Source organism: Oncorhynchus tshawytscha, linkage group LG02, assembly GCF_018296145.1.
Source record: "Oncorhynchus tshawytscha isolate Ot180627B linkage group LG02, Otsh_v2.0, whole genome shotgun sequence".
NCBI classification, from domain to species: Eukaryota; Metazoa; Chordata; class Actinopteri; order Salmoniformes; family Salmonidae; genus Oncorhynchus; species Oncorhynchus tshawytscha.
In genome coordinates this window covers 32,879,490-32,899,669 of record NC_056430.1, presented here as the reverse complement: position 1 = coordinate 32,899,669, position 20,180 = coordinate 32,879,490, and the positions used below count along the sequence as shown (strand labels likewise).

At 42.8% G+C, this 20,180-nt stretch overlaps 1 long non-coding RNA gene and 1 pseudogene across 1 annotated transcript; one reads left to right on the top strand and one right to left on the bottom strand.

The window, feature by feature from the left end:
- The first annotated feature begins 1,237 nt into the window (after nt 1-1,237).
- LOC112217597 lies at nt 1,238-7,108 on the top strand (annotated as a pseudogene).
- Nucleotides 2,943-20,103, bottom strand: LOC112217606. Its single transcript, XR_002948482.2, has 3 exons — nt 19,927-20,103; nt 14,128-14,200; nt 2,943-3,158 (listed from the first exon to the last, which is right to left on the bottom strand). It is a non-coding gene; the product is annotated as an uncharacterized LOC112217606 (long non-coding RNA).
- Nucleotides 20,104-20,180: the final 77 nt, after the last annotated feature.

Genomic DNA, 20,180 nt, shown 5'->3' with positions numbered 1-20,180 from the left:
TTAATGTACAGATAAAAGAATACATAACGGTAATTGCATACAACATCAGATTATCACATGGGACATGATATGTGCCATAGTAGCTTATATCCACATTAGGTCCGTGCAACTGATCTTAACAATAATGACCAAAATATTTTGTACCTTTTCTTCCAGGAAGATTCTTTAAAATATTAAAATCACAGAGTGGAGGGGTGTGTATAGTCTCTTCTGCAGTGTAGGAGGATGTACCAGACAACCCACTGTGCTCCAGGGCCAGATCCCTCTTTCTAGCAAACCCCCTCATGGTGAAAGAGTTCCCTCTAGTGCTTATAAACTGTTGATAACATGTTCGGTTGGAGCAGTGAAGTGATGCAATTTCACAGATTTATCTGCTCATCTGGCCAATAATAAATAGTTTTAGAAGCTTGGATACACCCAAACTTCCCCACCTCCTCTGTCCCTTTTGTTGGCCAGGGCTAGCCTTTGGCCCCACATTTGAATAGGGAACAAGAGCCCCACTCACTTAGAGGGAAAGTGTGGGTACTCAGCTCTGAGAAAGGAAGAAAATAACACTTTGGCATGAGAGAGAGAGCGAGAGAGAGACTAAACAAGCTGTTATATACACTTGAGATGATGATGAGGTTGTACCTATCATCGCATTAAAAAGATCATATTAATAGCAAAAATGTACTTCCAATAACTAAATCTTTTGCGATTAATTTTGACAAAATACTTTCTCAATCTGTTGATCACTGAACCATCAGGATGCTCAATCTGGAACACATTGTTCAGTTGTTTTATGAAAACACTTGGCGAGTTGAAGAAGTGGGAATGGGATGTAGCATGACTTTCACAACAGGGCTCTTAGAGAAGTGTGAGAGAGGGAGGTCCAGGTTCCAATAGCTCACATATAATGATGGAATGCATCCTCAGGGCAAAGCTTTACTCTGCTGAAAGCTCCCAGTGCCACAGACATGGGCTTTTATCCACTTTCTATATAGAGTAAGGCTCAGTGAATAGAGCCTCTGGAGAAAAAGGAGGTACATTTTCCCTTAGATTTCAGCACGTAGGGTTCTCGTTAGTAATGAAGGGGGGTGTTAGTGTGTTTCATATTTTATTGTAACGTGCACAAGTACAGTGAAATTATTTTCTTGCAAGTTCTTTCCCAACAATGCAGTAATCAATATCAGTAGTAAAGTAATTTTTGACAGTAAAACAAAAATGAGGAGGGGAGTGATGTCTGGTTCAATGAGTCGGCTTTGTTTCATTTTGTGGACTAATGATCAGTGAATGGATGAAGTTGTCCCCGCCCCTTGACCAAAAAAAATATAATCTGCTCAGGGCACGAGGGAAGATTTTTGCCAAGTATCTAGGTCAAAAACAAAGCCCTACTCTACTACAGGGACAGACAGAGACAGAGAGAAAACAAACAAAACAGCATTAGAAAACATGGACCCTCTCCATGTGAATCAACATTCCAGCCCTGTCCTGCCTGTTGAGCAATGAGGCCAACTCAGAAAAAGAGAAAGGGGGAGGGGAGAGAAGTGGGTAAGTGAGAAGGAGGAGTGAAGGGTGTCATTGGTGAGGGGTGAAAACCCCATTGGAGAAGAAGAGAACAGCTAGGGTTTCATTTGGGCAAAAGCTGTGTTACATAATGAAGTACCCTGGCTCAGACTATCACATACTACGGATGTTTGAGGTAAGTGTTCAACTGTTTATTAAGATGCATATTAAAACATGATTTTTTTATGTAAGCTGTGGGTGAGTATACTATTGAAATTACAATGTGGGGAGATAACAGGGAACTCTGGTAAATATTTCATTTTCTACTTCATAGCTGTCTTTGATAAGTTGGAAAATGTATGCAGTCAATAACACAACTTAGAACTATGAAATACGAACTCACGTCCATCTGATTAAGACAGACAACCAATTGTATCCTAAAATATGATGCATTTATTTAAAAAAATAAAACAGACTACTTAAAAAAAAAGTAAAGAGGCCCAGCTAGCACATAATGTTCTGAGAACCATATGTTTCTTAAAGCTTGGTGAGAGTGTGGGTGTGATATGGTTATTTTGCATACAACCTTCCCACAATGTTCCGGGAAAGGTGATGGATGTTTCTTAGGTGGGAATTTCAGTACTTCAGCAGAACGTATCCTATTGGTTTCCTCATATACTGAACAAAAATATACATGTAAAGCATTGGTCCCATGTCTCATGAGCTGAAATTAAAGATCCCAGAAAATTGTCCATACACACAAAAAGCTTATTTCTCTGAAATTGTGCACAAATTTGTTTATATCCCTGTTAGTGAGCACTTCTTCTTTGCCAAGATAATCCATCCACCTGGCAGGTGTGGCATATCAAGAAGCTGATTAAACATCATGATCATTACACAGGTGAACTTTGTGCTGGGGACAATCAAAGACCACTCTAAAATATGCAGTTGTCACAACAATGCAACAGATGTCTCAAGTTTTGAGGGAGCGTGCAATTGGCATGCTGACTGTAGGAATGACCACCAGAGCTGTTGCCAGGGAATTTAATGTCCATTTCTCTACCATATGCCACCTCCAATGTAATTTTAGCGAACCAGCCTCACAATCGCAGACCACGTGTAACCACGCTAGCCCAGGACCTACACATCCAGCTTCTTCACCTGCGGGATCGTCTGAGACCAGTCAACCAGACAGCTGATGAAACTGTGGGTTTGCACAACCGAATAATTTTTGCACAAACTGTCAGAAATCTACTCAGGGAAGCTCATCTGCATGCTCATTGTCCTCACCAGGGCCTTGACCTGACTGCAGTTCGGCGTCGTAACCATACACACTGGAGAAGTGTGCTCTTCACAGATGAATCCCGGTTTCAACTGTACCAGGCAGATGGCAGACAGCGTGTATGGCGCTGTGTGGGCGAGCAGTTTGCTGATGCCAACGTTGTGAACAGAGTGCCCCGTGGTGCTAGGGTTATGGTATGGGCAGGCAGAAGCTACGGACAACGAACACAATTGCATTTTATCGATGGCAATTAGAATGCACAGAGATGCTGTGATGAGATCCTTGTCGTTCCATTCATCTGTTCAGAGAACGTTCTTCTTTGGGAATTTCAGTACTTCAGCATAACCTTCTCTACAGGTTCTCAGAGCATTAAGAAAACTTTCCATAAAACCTGCAAGAAAAGATGTCATATTTAAAGAATGTTGTAAGAATGTTATTTAAAAACATATACATTGCATTCTCAGCATAAACAGAACGCACTCTCCTCTCTTGTTAAGTGTATTCATGTGTTTTGTCCACACCAACTAATTGGCCACACCTGATATTAATGAGTGCTTGTTTTCTTTGAAATGGGGTCTGTTTGAATACACTAAAATTAACAGCTTTGTAGGAGTTTAAAAAATACATGGCATGCTAGCTCCATCTTTGTGTCGCAGTGGACTAATTCCATGTATAGAAAACAGATCATAGGTTTGAATATCACTAATGCCATGCCACAATAAAACATTTTTTTTGCATGATTAATGCTTAAGCAAATTAATTTCCATGTGTCCTATCTGAGTTCAAAATTAAGATAGCAGTCTTATTGGAACATTCAGTTAAAGTTTTAAGGAAGTCGTTAAAAAAACTCCAAATAACCTATCATTTCCATTCTCAGAACATTAATATAACCTCCCAGGAAAACGTTTTACTATGGTTCCCTGAGTTTTCAGAAACTCCCTGCAACCTAAAAATTAACATTCCCAAAACAGGTAAATGTTCACTTCCAATCTCAACGTTTAAAAAAAAAAAAATTCAGTTTTACTGGTCAGGAAACTTATGGCTTCGTTCCCAGAACCAATGAGAAACCAAAAACGTACGTTCCCACAACTTCCAAGAAATCCAATGTGCTAGCTGGGGGCATACTATTTACTTTACATAGACAACATGATGTTCAGGAAAGCACATTGTTATATTTGTTTTGAGGGAAATAGTGCAGCTGCAATGAGGGCTTAGCTAGAGAGCTAGAGTTGGAAAAAAGCCAGTTGGAGAGTTTGCGATTTCGCATATTTTGGTGAATTCCTTTGCTGGCAGACAATTCCAAAGCAAATCATTTTACAACCACATTCGACAAATAACGAATGTTGAGCAAGATTTTATCCAAACAGGTGCAATTATGGTAAAACATTTATTTTATTCCTGTCTTCTCCAGCTTCCTGTGTACAGCAGTATTGGAGTAGAACTCACAGGTAAAATGATGCACCCCAAGATGAGGGGTCTGTTTCTTATCCAACTGCTGCTGATTGAACAGGCTCTGTGTAGAACACCAACTCCCCCTGTTCTGAAGACCACTCCGCTCTCCAAGACCTCCGTTTTAGGGGAGGGGGAGACTATCAAAAAGGAGCGGCAGTCACTCCTGGGGTCCCAGACCCAACTTGGTCTCCCATCAGATGCAGCGGAGAGTGCGGCCCCTGAAGAGTGGGTGGTGATGGATGAGGCCAGGGCCCAGTCTGCCCGGCGTATTGTCACCACGCTGAAGGCCAAGCTGCAGGGCCGGATCATCGTCCAGGCCAACACCAGCTGTGAGGAGCTGCTGTCTGCCTCTACAATGCAGGACCCTGCCTCAGCCCTGTTCCCCCGGGAGCTCCTGGGCCTATCCCTGGTGCCAGTGCTGGTGGCGGCAGGCTGTTCTCGGGAGGCCCAGACCCTGGTACTCAGAATGTACAACCTGTTGGGGGTGGAGGACACAGAGGAGCTCCTCATAGAGGTGGAGAGCCTTATGGCAAAGGGGGCGTCCCGCCACAGAGCCACTACCCCCCCTGCCTAACACATGGAGAAGGTTCAGGCAGAGCGCCACCTACAGGCAGTGATGTTCAACATACAGCAGCTGGCCAGGGCTGGGGTGGGTCAGAGGGGGCACAGGGCCTCTGGAAGAGGGAAGCAGGAGAAGAGGTGTCAGGGCTGGACCAGGGTGAATGGGACCCTGCTTTTGGGGGAGACAGTGCAGGGAGCCACCACAGGATGGCTGGAGGCGGCTGTAAGTGTCTGTGAGAGCCTGGGGTCCCAGTGTGCTGGTGTGTCCCATAACGGAGGGCAGTACCAGGCGATTCTGATGTCAGGCAGCCGGGTGGTGCCCTCTGAGTACTTGGACTCAGAATGCTGGATTCAACAGTGCCAGGTGCAGGATGAGGAGTCACTTGGGGCCTCAGGGCGGCGGGCGCGGCGCAGCCCTCAGCGGAACTGCATCAACAAAAAGGAGGAGCACGTGTACAACGTGGTGGAGTGGATCCCTGTCGTCAGCACCCTTTACAACCTGGGCACGGCCGTCTACTACACCTCTGTCAACTGCTCCGAGACGGCAAAGGAGAGAGCCATCCTCAGCGCCGTCGACCTGGGCACTGACGCCCTCATGGCTGTCACTGGGGGAACGGTGGGCGTGGCAGGCTACGTGGCCGGGGCTGGAGTGAAGACGGGGGTGAAGGCTGGGATCAAGTACCTGCTGTCCTCCATGAAGCAGGAGGAGGACCTGATAGTTAATGAGTACAGTTGGGAGGAGGGAATCATCGCCATACAGTAAACAGCCAGTAGCCTGGTTGGTTGGTAGCCAGATATTATTTTGCTTAGCCAATGGCAGCATAAAAAGATCTGGGGACCAGGAAGTGGTCTCAGGGAACCACTGAGTAAACTCTAAGACCCCCTTGACCTCTACTCCCCCAATCCTCTCAACCCAAACCCTTCCTGTCCTCCTTCGGTACTATTGGTCAGGTCAGAATCAATTTACACATCTGATACTTCCAGTGCAGGGACTATTGTAACAGTACTACCTTTCAGATGTTGTTTTGTTTGTTCTGTGTCCTCTAGAAACATATGGACCGAAATTCAAGCTGGCTATTTTTAAAATTATCAACTAATTGATTTATAAGCTATTTTTCCTTGATACATGAAAGTTTGCAACTGCCCTTGATTGATTAAATTATCATTTTAGCTAGTAGTTTTTTACTACTGGTCTTCATTGACCAAACCAAAAACGTCATTATATCAGTGGAGTTGAGTGAATCAAGTAAGAATTATTGTACTAATGACTGATTGAATATAAACTTAACTTAGTCATTGCAAAATAACTCACAACACTATTCCAGCAGTGGAGGATGCTGAGGGGAGAACGGCTCATAATAATGGCCGGAATGGAGCAAATGGAATGGCATCAAACACCTGGAAATCATGTGTTTGATGTATTTGATACCATTCCACTGATTCAGCTCCAGTCATTACCACGCAACCGTTTTCCCCAATTAAGGTGCCACCAACCTCCTGTGTGTTCCAGGGCCCGGATTTTAGGCTTACAAGTGTTTTAATGATGCAGCGTTCCTACAACGGCCGAAGATGTAACATGCGCTTCCCAAAACACCAGAGAAGGGTGCAATTGCAGTCTGAAATTCGGGGCACCTGCAGGAACCCTTCTTTATACTTATATTGGTCCATTTTTAAGCTAGGAGAGGCAGCGGAGCTCCAGTACAGTAGGTGGCGTAAATGTGTCCTTCGTCCCTGCCTGTCGGCCACCGGTTTCCTGCAGTTCTGTTTAACGATGGTGAGGGCAGGTGTTCAGCAGGCGGGAGCAAAGGACACTGTTTACCGGTGCCACAAGCTAGCAAGGAGGACTCCGGTAGGCAGGGGCAGAATTGTTTGTTTTTTAAATCCGATAATACTTTAATTTCCCTTTTTCTGCTGTTGCACACTATTGAACACCACGCTGACAGAACGTTCACTAAGTGCGTCGTTGGAGCATGTGTCGGTACTGATAGGATCGAAAGAAAGTGACCGCTGTTCTCAGATCAGCTTTCTCCATTCTAATCTCACCTGATCTTTATTTCACAATACTGATGACGGATCAGCTCCTAGAGAGATATTTCCACCTACGGCTGCAAATATTGAGGAGGCTTATTGTAATGCTTGTATCAATTGCAAAGACATTGGCAACTTTGTATTTGTAGTCAACTTTGTTCTGAAGTTATCGGCGGTCACAAAGAGATGTGATTCCATGTTTAGCGGAGATCTTCTGTATAAAGGAGGGCAAAAAAACATTTAATGACGCACTTAGCTGTTCTACGAGTCTGAGACAGGCGCAGTTCTCATCTATATTATTCAGAGTCGTCTATTTACCACCACAAACCGATGCTAGCACTAAGACCGCACTCAATGAGCTGTATAAGGCCATAAGCAAACAAGAAAATGCTTATCCAGAAGAGGTGCTCCTAGTGGCCGGGGACTTTAATGTAGACAAACTTAAATCCGTTTGACCTCAGTTCCACCAGCACATGTGCAACCAGAGAAAAAATATATATAGACCACCTTTCCTCCACACACAGAGACGCATACAAAGCTCTCCCTCGCCCTCCATTTGGCAAATCTGACCATAATAATAACCTCCCAATTCCTACTTACAAGCAAAAACTAATGCAGGAAGTACCAGTGACTCACTCAATACGGAAGTGGTCAGATGACACGGATGCTACACTACAGGACTGTTTTGCTAGCACAGAATAGAAAATGTTCGGGTATTCATCCAATGACAATGAGGAGTCATCGGCTTCATCAATAAGTGATACGACGACGTCATCCCCACAGTGACCGTATGTACATATCCTAACCAGAAGCCATGGATTACAGGCAACATCTGCATTGCGCTAAAGGCTAGAGCTGCTGCTTTCAAGGAGCGGGACACTAATCCAAACGCTTATAAGAACTCCTGCTACGCTCTCAGACGAACCACCAAACAGGCAAAGCATCAATACAGGATCAAGATTGAATCCTACTACACCAGCTCTGACGCTCTTCCAATGTGGCAGGGCTTAAAAACTATTAGACTACAAAGGGAAACCCAGCTGCGAGCTGCCCAGTGACGCGAGCTTACCAGACAAGCTAAATGCCTTTTATGCTTGCTTCGAGGCAAGCAACAATAAAGCATGCATGAAAGCACCAGCTGTTCCAGACAAATGTGAGATAACGTTCTCATTAGCCGATGTGAGCAAGACCTTTAAACAGGTCAACAATTCACAAAGCAACGGGGCTAGATGGATTATCAGGACATGTCCGCGCATGCTTTGAGTACCAACTGGCAAGTGTCTTCACTGACATTTTTAACCTCTCCCTGACCGAGTCTGTAATACCTACATGTTTCAAGCAGACCACCATAGTCCCTGTGCCCAAGGAAGCGAAGGTAACCTGCCTAAATTATTACCGACCCCATAGCACTCACATCGATAGCCATGAGCTACTTTGAAAGGCTGGTCATGGCTCACATCAACAGCATCATCCCTGATACGCTAGACCCACTCGAAGTCGCATACCGCCCCAACAGATACACAGATGACACAATCTCAATCGCATTCCACACTGCACTTTCCCACCTGGACAAAAGGAACACCTATGGGAGAATGCTGATCATTGACTACAGCTCAGCGTTCAACACCATACTGTCCACAAAGTTCATCACTAAGCTAAGGACCTTGGGACTAAACACTTTCCTCTGCAAATGGATCCTGGACTTCCTGACGGGCCTCCCCCAGGTGGTAAGGGTAGGCAACAACACGTCTGCCACGCTGATCCTGAACACAGGGGTCCCTCAGGGGTACGTGCTTATTCCCCTCAGCACGTACCCCTGGCATGGGTCCCCAGATCCTCAAAAGGTTCTACAGCTGCACCATCGAGAGCATCCTGACTAGTAGGCGCTACAGAGGGTAGTGCGCACATCACTGGGGCCAAGCTTCCTGCCATCCAGGACCTACAGTGGGGAGAACAAGTATTTGAAGTACACTTCAACTATGACAGACATTGCCAACAAAGGGTATATAACAAAGTATTGAGAAACTTTTGTTATTGACCAAATACTTATTTTCCACCATAATTTGCAAATAAATTCATTACAAATCCTACAATGTGATTTTTCTGGATTTGTTTCCCTCATTTTGTCTGTCATAGTTGAAGTGTACCTATGATGAAAATTACAGGCCTCTCATCTTTTTAAGTGGGAGAACTTGCACAATTGGTGGCTGACTAAATACTTTTTTGCCCCACTGTAGGTACACTTCAACTGTGAGAGACGGAATCTAAAACAAAAATCCAGAAAATCACATTGTATGATTTTTAAGTAATTAATGTGCATTTTATTGCATGACATAAGTATTTGATACATCAGAAAAGCATACCTTAATATTTGGTACAGAAACCTTTGTTTGCAATTACAGAGATCATACGTTTCCTGTAGTTCTTGACCAGGTTTGCACGCACTGCAGCAGGGATTTTGGCCCACTCCTCCATACAGACCTTCTCCAGATCCTTCAGATTTCGGGGCTGTCGCTGGGCAATACGGACTTTCAGCTCCCTCCAAAGATTTTCTATTGGATTCAGGTCTGGAGACTGGCTAGGCCACTCCAGGACCTTGAGATGCTTCTTACGGAGCCACTCCCTAGTTGCCCTGGCTGTGTGTTTCGGGTCGTTGTCATGCTGGAAGACCCAGCCACGACCCATCTTCAATGCTCTTACTGAGGGAAGGAGGTTGTTGGCAGAGATCTCGCGATACATGGCCCCATCCCTTCAATACGGTGCAGACGCCCTGTCCCCTATGCAGAAAAGCATCCCCAAAGAATGATGTTTCCACCTCCATGCTTCACGGTTGGGATGGTGTTCTTCGGGTTGTACTCATCCTTCTTCTTCCTCCAAACACGGCGAGTGGAGTTTAGACCAAAAAGCTCTATTTTTGTCTCATCCGACCACATGACCTTCTCCCATTCCTACTCTGGATCATCCAGATGGTCATTGGCAAACTTCAGATTGGCCTGGACATGCGCTGGCTTGAGCAGGGGGACCGTGCGTGCGCTGCAGGATTTTAATCCATGACGGCGTAGTGTGTTACTAATGGTTTTCTTTGAGACTGTGGTCCCAGCTCTCTTCAGGTCATTGACCAGGTCCTGCCGTGTAGTTCTGGGCTGATCCCTCACCTTCCTCATGATCATTGATGCCCCACGAGGTGAGATCTTGCATGGAGCCCCAGACCGAGGGGGATTGACCGTCATCTTGACCTTCTTCCATTTTTTAATAATTGCGCCAACAGTTGTTGCCTTCTCACCCAAGCTGCTTGCCTATTGTCCTGTAGCCTAGTGGGGCGGCAGGGTAGCTCGGGGGTTTGAACTTAATTTTACATATCAGCTAACGACATCGTATGTTATAGAAATCGGGTGTGCAACGGCAGTCGATGTGGCACGCAACCATTTTATGGTGCATACAACATCTCAGCAGGGGAACGCGACCAATCTGTTTATTCACTGCAAAATGTATTATAGAAAACACAGCAGTGGAGGCTGCTGAGGGGATGACGGCTCAAAATGTATGAAACGGAGAAAATGGGATGGCATCAAACATGTGGAAACCATATGTTTGATATATTTGATACCATTCTACTGATTTCGCTCCAGCCATTACCATGAGCCCGTCCTCCTCAATTAAGGTCTTACCAACCTCCTTTGAAACGGGTGGGTATAATTTGAGGAACATTCCAACAGGAATCCGTTCCAAAAACTTCGTAAATATCAAGGTTGCCAACAAACAACGCATACAGAGTCGTATAACAGTAGAATGAGATACCGGGTAGGGAGTGAGCTATGTAATTACGTTTTTCACTCACCACGTTTATTTGGAAAAATGTCTCTCTTCATTCTGGTAGCCTTAACCAACGAACAAGAAATGGTGAAGTTATTAATTCACCTGCATTTGCGGGTGAACTCTGTTGCGCCTCAATTGGGGAATAGCTGTGGTTGAAATGTAAATAATGACCGCTAGCCCCAGTATTTTATTAGCTAGGTGGCTTGTACACAATTGTTACTGATGATACTGTATATACCTACTCGTACTACAGAAACATGCATTGTGTTTTGCCAAGTTCTCTCTGTGTTAATCCTGTTTCCCAAATATAGTAGGTAACTTGTGTCTGTCGATGTTGTTGAGTTCATATTGCCTAGTTAAATAAAGATGAAATAAATTAGAACATTTAAAATATATACTTTGACCTATTTCAGGTAATCCCAAGATGCTTGATTCACTACAGCTGCTCTTGAATAACTTTCCAGTCGTTTTTGCTTTACATTCCGACTTTTGAACGTCTGTTTATTGGACATATATACACTGCTCAAAAAAATAAAGGGAACACTTAAACAACACAATGTAACTCCAAGTCAATCACACTTCTGTGAAATCAAACTGTCCACTTAGAAAGCAACACTGATTGACAACAAATTTCAGGTGGAAAATATAGGCAATTAGCAAGACACCCCCAATAAAGGAGTGGTTCTGCAGGTGATAACCACAGACCACTTCTCAGTTACTATGCTTCCTGGCTGATGTTTTGGTCACGTGAATGCTGGCGGTGCTTTCATTCTAGTGGTAGCATGAGACGGAGTCTACAACCCACACAAGTGGCTCAGGTAGTGCAGCTCATCCAGGATGGAACATCAATGCGAGCTGTGGCAAGAAGGTTTGCTGTGTCTGTCTGCGTAGTGTCCAGGGCATGGAGGCGCTACCAGGAGACAGGCCAGTACATCAGGAGACGTGGAGGAGGCCGTAGGAGGGCAACAACCCAGCAGCAGGACCGATACCTCCGCCTTTGTGCAGAAGGAGCAGGAGGAGCACTGCCAGAGCCCTGCATAATGACCTCCAGCAGGCCACAAATGTGCATGTGTCTGCTCAAACGGTCAGAAACAGACTCCATGAGGGTGGTATGAGGACCCGACATCCACAGGTGGGGGTTGTGCTTACAGCCCAACACCGTGCAGGACGTTTGGCATTTGCCAGAGAACACCAAGATTGGCAAATTCACCACTGGCGCCCTGTGCTCTTCACAGATAAAAGCAGGTTCACACTGAGCACATGTGACAGACGTGACAGTCTGGAGACGCCGTGGAGAATGTTCTGCTGCCTGCAACATCCTCCAGCATGACCGGTTTGGCAGTGGGTCTGTCATGGTGTGGGGTGGCATTTCTTTGGGGGGGCTGCACAGCCCTCCATGTGCTCGCCAGAGGTAGCCTGACTGTTTTAAGGTTTTAGTGTGTGTGTATGTGTGTGTAGTGTAGGTCCTCTTGATGTCTAGGTGTCAGCACAGCTTCAATAATGTCCCACCAGGTTCACAACATGTTTTCATGTGTAACAAATCAAATTGTATTTGTCACATGCGCCGAATACCACATGTGTAGACCTTACAGTGAAATGCTGAAATTAAGCCCTTAACCAACAATTTAGTTGTAAGAAAAATGTGTTAAGTAAAAAATAAGAAATAAAAGTAACAAATAATTAAAGATCAGCAGTAAAATAAAAACAGCGAGGCTATATACATGGGGTACCGGTACAGAGTCAATGTGTGGGGGCACCTGTTAGTAGAGGTAATTGAGGTGTTCCTTTCAAGTCCAGTGGTGTAAATTACTTAACAAAAATGTATTTAAACTACTCCACTACATTCTGTTTATATCTGGGGGGTTTTGTATCTGTACTAGTACTCTTTCTGTTTCTTTACAACATTACATTTTACTTCACCACATTTCTAAAGAAAATAATATTTTTTACTCCATACAGTTTCCCTGGCACCCAAAAGTACTTTTTGCATTTTGAATGCTAAGCCGGACAGGAAAATGGTCCAATTCACACACTTATCAAGAGAACATCCCTGGTCATCCCTACTGCCTCTGATCTAGCAGACTCACTATACACATGCTTCATTTGTAAATTATGTCAGTGTTCCCATGGTTATTTCTTAAATAAAAATACAAGAGAATTGTGCTGTCTGGTTTTCTTAATATATGGAAGGTCAAATAAGTATCAGTGGTATAAGTATAAATTAAGTATATTTTAGCTATGACGTTTACTTAGTATTTTACTGGGTGACTTTTACTTGAGACATTTTCTATTAAAATATCTTTAGTTTTACTCAAGTATGACAATTGGGTACTTTTTCAACCACTGTTCAAGACATTTAGCACCCAATACCCAACAGTCACTTGGTGGCTTGAGTAGGAGTGCTGAACTAGGATCTATTTAGCATTTGTGAGTAGAATGAATAACATTACTTTGACCGGGGGTGGGGGGGTACTGATTCCAGTTCAGCATTCTTAGCCTGAGACATTTCATAAATGCGTACAGAGGAGTACTTTTCTAAGATCAGCTTTGCCTAGATCATTCTGAATCAGGAGGATTATATTGTTACTCCACGACATAGTATTTTATCACAACTCTATTAAAAGGACATTCTATACAAGGTGCCACTTCAGTCCTTCTATTTGATGGGAACTAGTCCCTACCCCCCCTACACACCTCAAGTTAGCTCTTTCATGCCAACAAAAGGCAACATTAAAAATGGCTTTCTAAAATTTGCTCTTCTCAGATTTGAACTCTCAAACTCTGGTTTGGGGAGCAACCACCATAACCACTACTCTACCAGACAGACAGAGACTAAATATTAAGGGGTACTTGAAAATGCACACATCAAAGACAACATTTCAGAGGTTGGAAAATGGTGTGGGGGCTTGTACTTCTTGGATCCACCAAGAATTGTTAGGTCATTCTCACTCAGATATGGTTAGCATTGTATAAATCTTGGCAAAATGTGTAGAATTGCAGCAAATTCACTGTAATACTGCACCTTTTCTCTGCTCCATGGCAAAATGAGTCTAATTGCATGAAATGTATTCAAAATTGCTAAACCTTTCCCTGCACAATGGCAAAATGGCCACAATTGAAATGTAAATAATTAAACAATTTCAATTTCTCTCCACCGTCAAGAGGGGGGAGGGCACTACAACGTTTTTCCAGCGAGGTGGGCAGCCCCTAAACCAAATGTTGGTTAGGGCCCCCAAAAGCCATGTTAAGATCCAAATGAACAACATAACATGGACAGAGGGGGACCTGGGACTTCATCCACAAATCATCCCAGAGTAATTGCTGATCTAGGATGTGTCTATAATCTTATTCTTGTTGTAAACTGCAAAACTGATCCGAGAGGACACTCCTACTCTGAGACACTTGATACGTAGTAAGGCCCCAGGTTAGATTGAATGTTAACACTTGGCTCCTGGGGTTGAGTGGGGTCATATGGGTATCAAAATTCATGCTAATGAATTTACCTGGAGTAGGAGTGATGAGTTATTGCTGATGTGGACGAGGCAGAGACTCAAGTGTTTCCATGGTACAAGATATCTGTGGAATGGTTACAGACAATATACAGGTGAGGTCAAAAGTATATATATATAATGCAAATAACAGGATTGGGTTGTGCAGCTGACAGTAGTGGCTCGCTCAATCTTTACATATATCCCTCCTTTTGTCCTCCCTAGAAGTAATCACTGATTAGAAATGACTAGACAGGTTAAAGCCATGGAGTGGAGCCCTTGGTTTCACCTGCCTATTCCTGTCTAAGCAATGATTACTTCAAGGAGGGAGGAGTTGCTCAGTAATTTGTATCAAACATCTCAGTTCTTCCAAAGTGTCCCCTTTCAATTCTCTGCATGAACAGGAAATGTGGTGGAAAGTCCTTTTGGGCCATGCATACTCCAATCTAATGCTTTTACATTTATGGAAAATAGTGAATCATATTATGTACGCCCTTCAGGAGAAGTGAGTGTTTGATGTCATTACACTAAATTGAAATATTGATCATCATAAGTGATTTCTTACAGACATCCCACCAAATGATGTTAAATATATTTCGAAAAAGGACAAATTAAGAAAGACTACAAATGAAATGCATCACCCACATATGAAACATATTCAATGTCTACATGTGCAGAATAAATTAGCAATTTCAACTGTCATTGATTGACATTTCCCTTCATCCCAAATCACGTCATGTCTACATCAAGTAGCACCTTTCCATCCAACTGCACCATAGGTCAGCCCACATGGGACAAGTGAGAGGGAATTGTTTTTCACACGCTAGATCAAACAATGAAAGTTCAGCAGGATGACATCCAGAATGTGGAAATGTAAGGCCCTTTGCAAGGGGTCAAAGGTCACAATAGGGCAGAATGGAAAGTATCACCAATAACCTGAGACTGGATGTATTATTAGTGTATTTGTATACTGTTCTGCATATACACAGAAAGAACCTGGTTAATTTTTCACCCGTTAGTTGGAATTTCTCTACCCCACACTGTCAGATCGATAGTTGTCGTAGTTCATGAATGTCTTTGACAGGAAAGTTGTGGTTAGCTAATGGCCAACTTTCACCAAAATTGAGAAATGTGTTGTTCTTGTGTATATGTAAGACGTCAAGCATAATAAATGCAAAAAGTAACTAAATGTTTTCTGGTAGGGTCCACTACATCATAGGCCCTGTCCTGGGGAATCATAGGCCCTGTCCTGGGGAATCATAGGCCCTGTCCTGGGGAATCATAGGCCCTGTCCTGGGGAATCATAGGCCCTGTCCTGGGGAATCATAGGCCCTGTCCTGGGGAATCATAGGCCCTGTCCTGGGGAATCATAGGCCCTGTCCTGGGGAATCATAGGCCCTGTCCTGGGGAATCATAGGCCCTGTCCTGGGGAATCATAGGCCCTGTCCTAGGGAATCATAGGCCCTGTCCTGGGGAATCATAGGCCCTGTCCGGGGGAATCATAGTTCATGGCCACAGTGTCTCCCTACCCCTCGTATCTCAGCCTCCTGCTGCAAATGTTTGTGTCAGAGGGCTAGGGTCAATCTGTTATATCTGGAGTATTTCTCCTGTCTCATGCACCATCTAATTCTCTCTCTCCCTCTCCCTCCCTCCCCTCTTTCAGAGGACCTGAACCCTGGAACCATGCCTCAGGACATCCTGGCTCGATGACAACAACCTCTCCCTCAATGTGAGCAAGACAAAGGGGCTGATCGTGGACTTTAGGAAAAGGAGTGCCGAACATGCCCCCATTAACATCAACAGGGCTGAAGTGGAGCGAGTCGAGAGTTCCAAGTTCCTTGGTGTCCACATCACCAACAAACTATCATGGTCGAAACACACCAACACAATTGTGAAGAGGGCACGACAAAACCTTTCCCCCTCAGAGGACTGACAATATTTAGCATGGATCCCCAGATCCTCAAAAGGTTCTACAGCTGCACCATCGAGGGCATCCTGAGAGGTTGTATAACCTCCTGGTACGGCAACTGCTGGGCATCTGGCCATAAGGCGCTACAGAGGGTAGTGCGTACGGCCCAGTGCATTACTGGGGCAAAGCTTCCTGACATCAAGGACCTATATACTAAGCGTTGTCACAGGAAGGGCCAAAAAAATAGTCAAAGAGCCCCCACCCCCCCAGTGTTTTTACACTGCTGCTACTCACTGTTAATTACAAATGCAAAGTCCCTTTACAAATGACCTCAACTAACATGTACCCCCGCACATTGACTCGGTACCGGTACCCCATGTATATAGCCTCGTTATTGTTATGTAATTGTCACGTGTTACTTATGGATTTAATTTACATTTTTTACTTTAGTTTACTTAGGAAGAATTTTCTAAACTCTTTCTTGACCTGCATTGTTGGTTAAGGGCTCGTAAGTAAGACCTTCACGGTAAGGTCCACAGCTGTTGTATTCGGCGCATGTGACAAATAAAATTTGATTTGGCTTGATTTTTGCTCTGGCATGCACTGTTAACTGTGGGACCTTATATAGACAGGTGTGTGCCTTTCCAAATCATGTCTAATCAATTGAATTTACCACAGGTGGACTCCAAGTTGTAGAAACAGCTCTAGGATGATCAATGGAAACAGGATGCACCTGAGCTCAATTTGAGACTCATTGCAAAGGGGATGAATCATTATGTAAATAAGGTATTTTTGTTTTTTATTTGTAATTAATTTGCTAAAATGTATAAACCCGATATTCACTTTGTCATCATAGGGTATTTATTGAGTGTAGATTGAGGGAAAATATTGACGTAATCGATTTTAGAATAAGGTTGTTAGGTAATAGCATGTGAAAAAGAAAAAAGGAGTCTGTCTGTCTGGTAGAGTATTAGTTATGGTGGTTACTCCCCAAACCAGAGTTTGCGAGTGCAAATCTGAGAAGAGCAATTTTTAGAGAGCCATTTTTGATGTCGCCTTTTGTTGGCATGAAAGAGCTAACTTGAGGTGTGTTTAGGGGGATAGGGGCTAGTTCCCATCAAATAGAAGGACTGAAGTGACAGCTTGTATAGAATGTCATTTTAATTGAGTTGTGATATCATACTATGTCGTGGAGTAACAATATAATCCTTGTCTGCATCAAGCCAACTTTGACCTGGGGGCATGCTTTGTAGACCATTCAAAGCGTTCCGATACCTTGTCCCAAAGAAAAAAAACACGTTATGATATTTTATAGACAGTAGTAGGCAAATGAAGGGACAAAGTTACAATATTAAGATGATGGAATAACATTTCTAGGGTCTAATTACTGGTAATTGAAAACACGTCCCTTTTGAATTTCGTCCCCCGTTCCTAAACACATCCATCCCATAGTGTAGGTTTTGAAGATTCATAATCTATGCTTGTAGTCATCAGAAGAAGATTGAGGAACAGTTGGTGGATGGATCCAAGGTATTGACAACAGACTGCATAATTAGCTAAATGAGTCCAGGCAACTGAGAACTTTGTTCAGCCAATGGGTTTTAGTGTTTTAGCCATTGAGAAAAACTCTAATAGAAAATGTCTCAAGTAAAAGTGAAAGTCACCCAGTAAAATACTAAGTAAACGTCATTGCTAAAAGATACTTAAGTATCAGTGGTAAAAGTATAAATTATTTGACCTTCCATATATTAAGAAAACCAGACAGCACAATTCTCTTGTATTTTTATTTAAGAAATAACCATGGGAACACTCAGACCTAATTTACAAACGAAGCATGTGTTTAGTGAGTCTGCTAGATCAGAGGCAGTAGGGATGACCAGGGATGTTCTCTTGATAAGTGTTTGAATTGGACCATTTTCCTGTCCGGCTTAGCATTCAAAATGCAAAAAGTACGTTTGGGTGCCAGGGAAACTGTATGGAGTAAAAAATATATTATCTTTAGAAATGTGGTGAAGTAAAATGTAATGTTGTAAAGAAACAGAAAGAGTACTAGTACAGATACAAAAAAACAGATAAACAGAATGTAGTGGAGTAGTTTAAATACATTTTTGTTAAGTAATTTACACCACTGGACTTGAAAGGAACACCTCAATTACCTCAACTAACAGGTGCCCCCACACATTGACTCTGTACAGGTACCCCATGTATATAGCCTCGCTGTTTTTATTTTACTGCTGAACTTTAATTATTTGTTACTTTTATTTCTTATTTTTTACTTAACACATTTTTCTTACAACTAAATTGTTGGTAAAGGGCTTCATTTCAGCATTTCACTGTAAGGTCTACACATGTGGTATTCGGCGCATGTGACAAATATAATTTGATTTGTTACACATGAAAACATGTTGTGAACCTGGTGGGACATTATTGAAGCTGTGCTGACACCTAGTGGGCATCAAGAGGACCTACACTACACACACATGTACACACTATAACCTTAAAACAGATAGGATGCTTTAAATAAGTTGCTCTTTTTTATTAGACACTGATATATATGTCCAATAAACAGACGTTCAAAAGTCGGAATGTAAAGCAAAAACGACTGGAAAGTTATTCAAGAGCAAATGTAGTGAATCAAGCATCTTGGGATTACCTGAAATAGGTCAAAGTATATATTTTAAATGTTCTAATTCATTTAATCTTTATTTAACTAGGCAATATGAACTCAACAACATCGACATAGACACAAGTTACCTACTATATTTGGGAAACAAGATTAACACAGAGAGAACTTGGCAAAACACAATGCATGTTTCTGTAGTACGAGTAGGTATATACAGTATCATCGGTAACAATTGTGTACAAGCCACCTAGGTAATAAAATACTGGGGCTAGCGGTCATTAGTTACATTTCAACCACAGCGATTCCCCAATTGAGGCGCAACAGAGTTCACCGGCAAATGCAGGAACACCGGAAATAATAACTAAGCCAACGAACGAGAAATGGTGGAGGCTACCAGAATGAAGAGACATTTTTCCGAATAAACGTGGTGAAAACGTAATTACATAGCTCACTCCCTACCCGATATCTCATTCTACTGTTATACGACTCTGTATGCGTTGTTTGTTGGCAACCTTGATATTTACGAAGTTTTTGGAACGGATTCCTGTTGGAACGTTCCTCAAATTATACCCACCCCTTTGAAACCCAGGTACATTTTGCCCGAACTGTGCATTTTAGTCATGATGTCGCCCATTTCAGCACAATGGTCAACGTAGGCTATTATTACAGTTGTATATTGTTATACTACCAAGATATAATCAATTGTATTTCATGTAATATAATGAAAGAATCCTCCATGAGAAAGACAAGCTGTCAGTTATCAACTAGAATAAAAGGATTCATATTCGTGTAAATATGGGATGCCGTTGATTACCATTATAAACCATTATACAGCAGCAACCAAGTAATCTCTCAAAACTGTAGGATGATGAATTCCTATTCAGAGTAATAATGAAAAATGCAAATTGTTTGTTACACTTACTTTGCCAAGCTTCATGTAATACAAAATAAATCCAGAATCAGAGGTTTTATGAGCTATACAATTAGCAAAAAATATGTTATGTTAGAAACATGCGAGCTGTCAATCCTACAACATTGCGAATAGCGTGTTTTCAGAATCAGAAACATTGTGAAAACTGTTGTGTCTTTGTCTATTGTTAATGTTTCTAACTTGTGACTTAATTAATTCATTCCGATTTCCAATTATCAGTTAGCCTGTGAAATATTATCAGTATATTAAAAAAATACAGTATAGTCTGATGGCAATTCATTTAAATCAAGAATACTGGCATTTGAATTCAAGCGCCGGAAGAAAAGAGGGTGGACCTTTCTGTTTTCATACCTCACTTTCGAAACGTAATTTCTTGGAAGTCTTTTGAGATGGTCCTAGGTTTCGATCTCGCTCTTCCGTCTTATTTTACTCCCTCTGCTGAACTGAGTTTGTCCCACCTTGATTCGGTAATCATAGATTGTCATGTTCTTTTGACCAATCATGAATGCCTAACAGTGTTTTCCGGAAGGCCCAATCGTACCCCAATGGGACCAATCAGCTTCTGGAAATGTTTTAAGGCAGAAACTGGACTTCCGTATTTCATC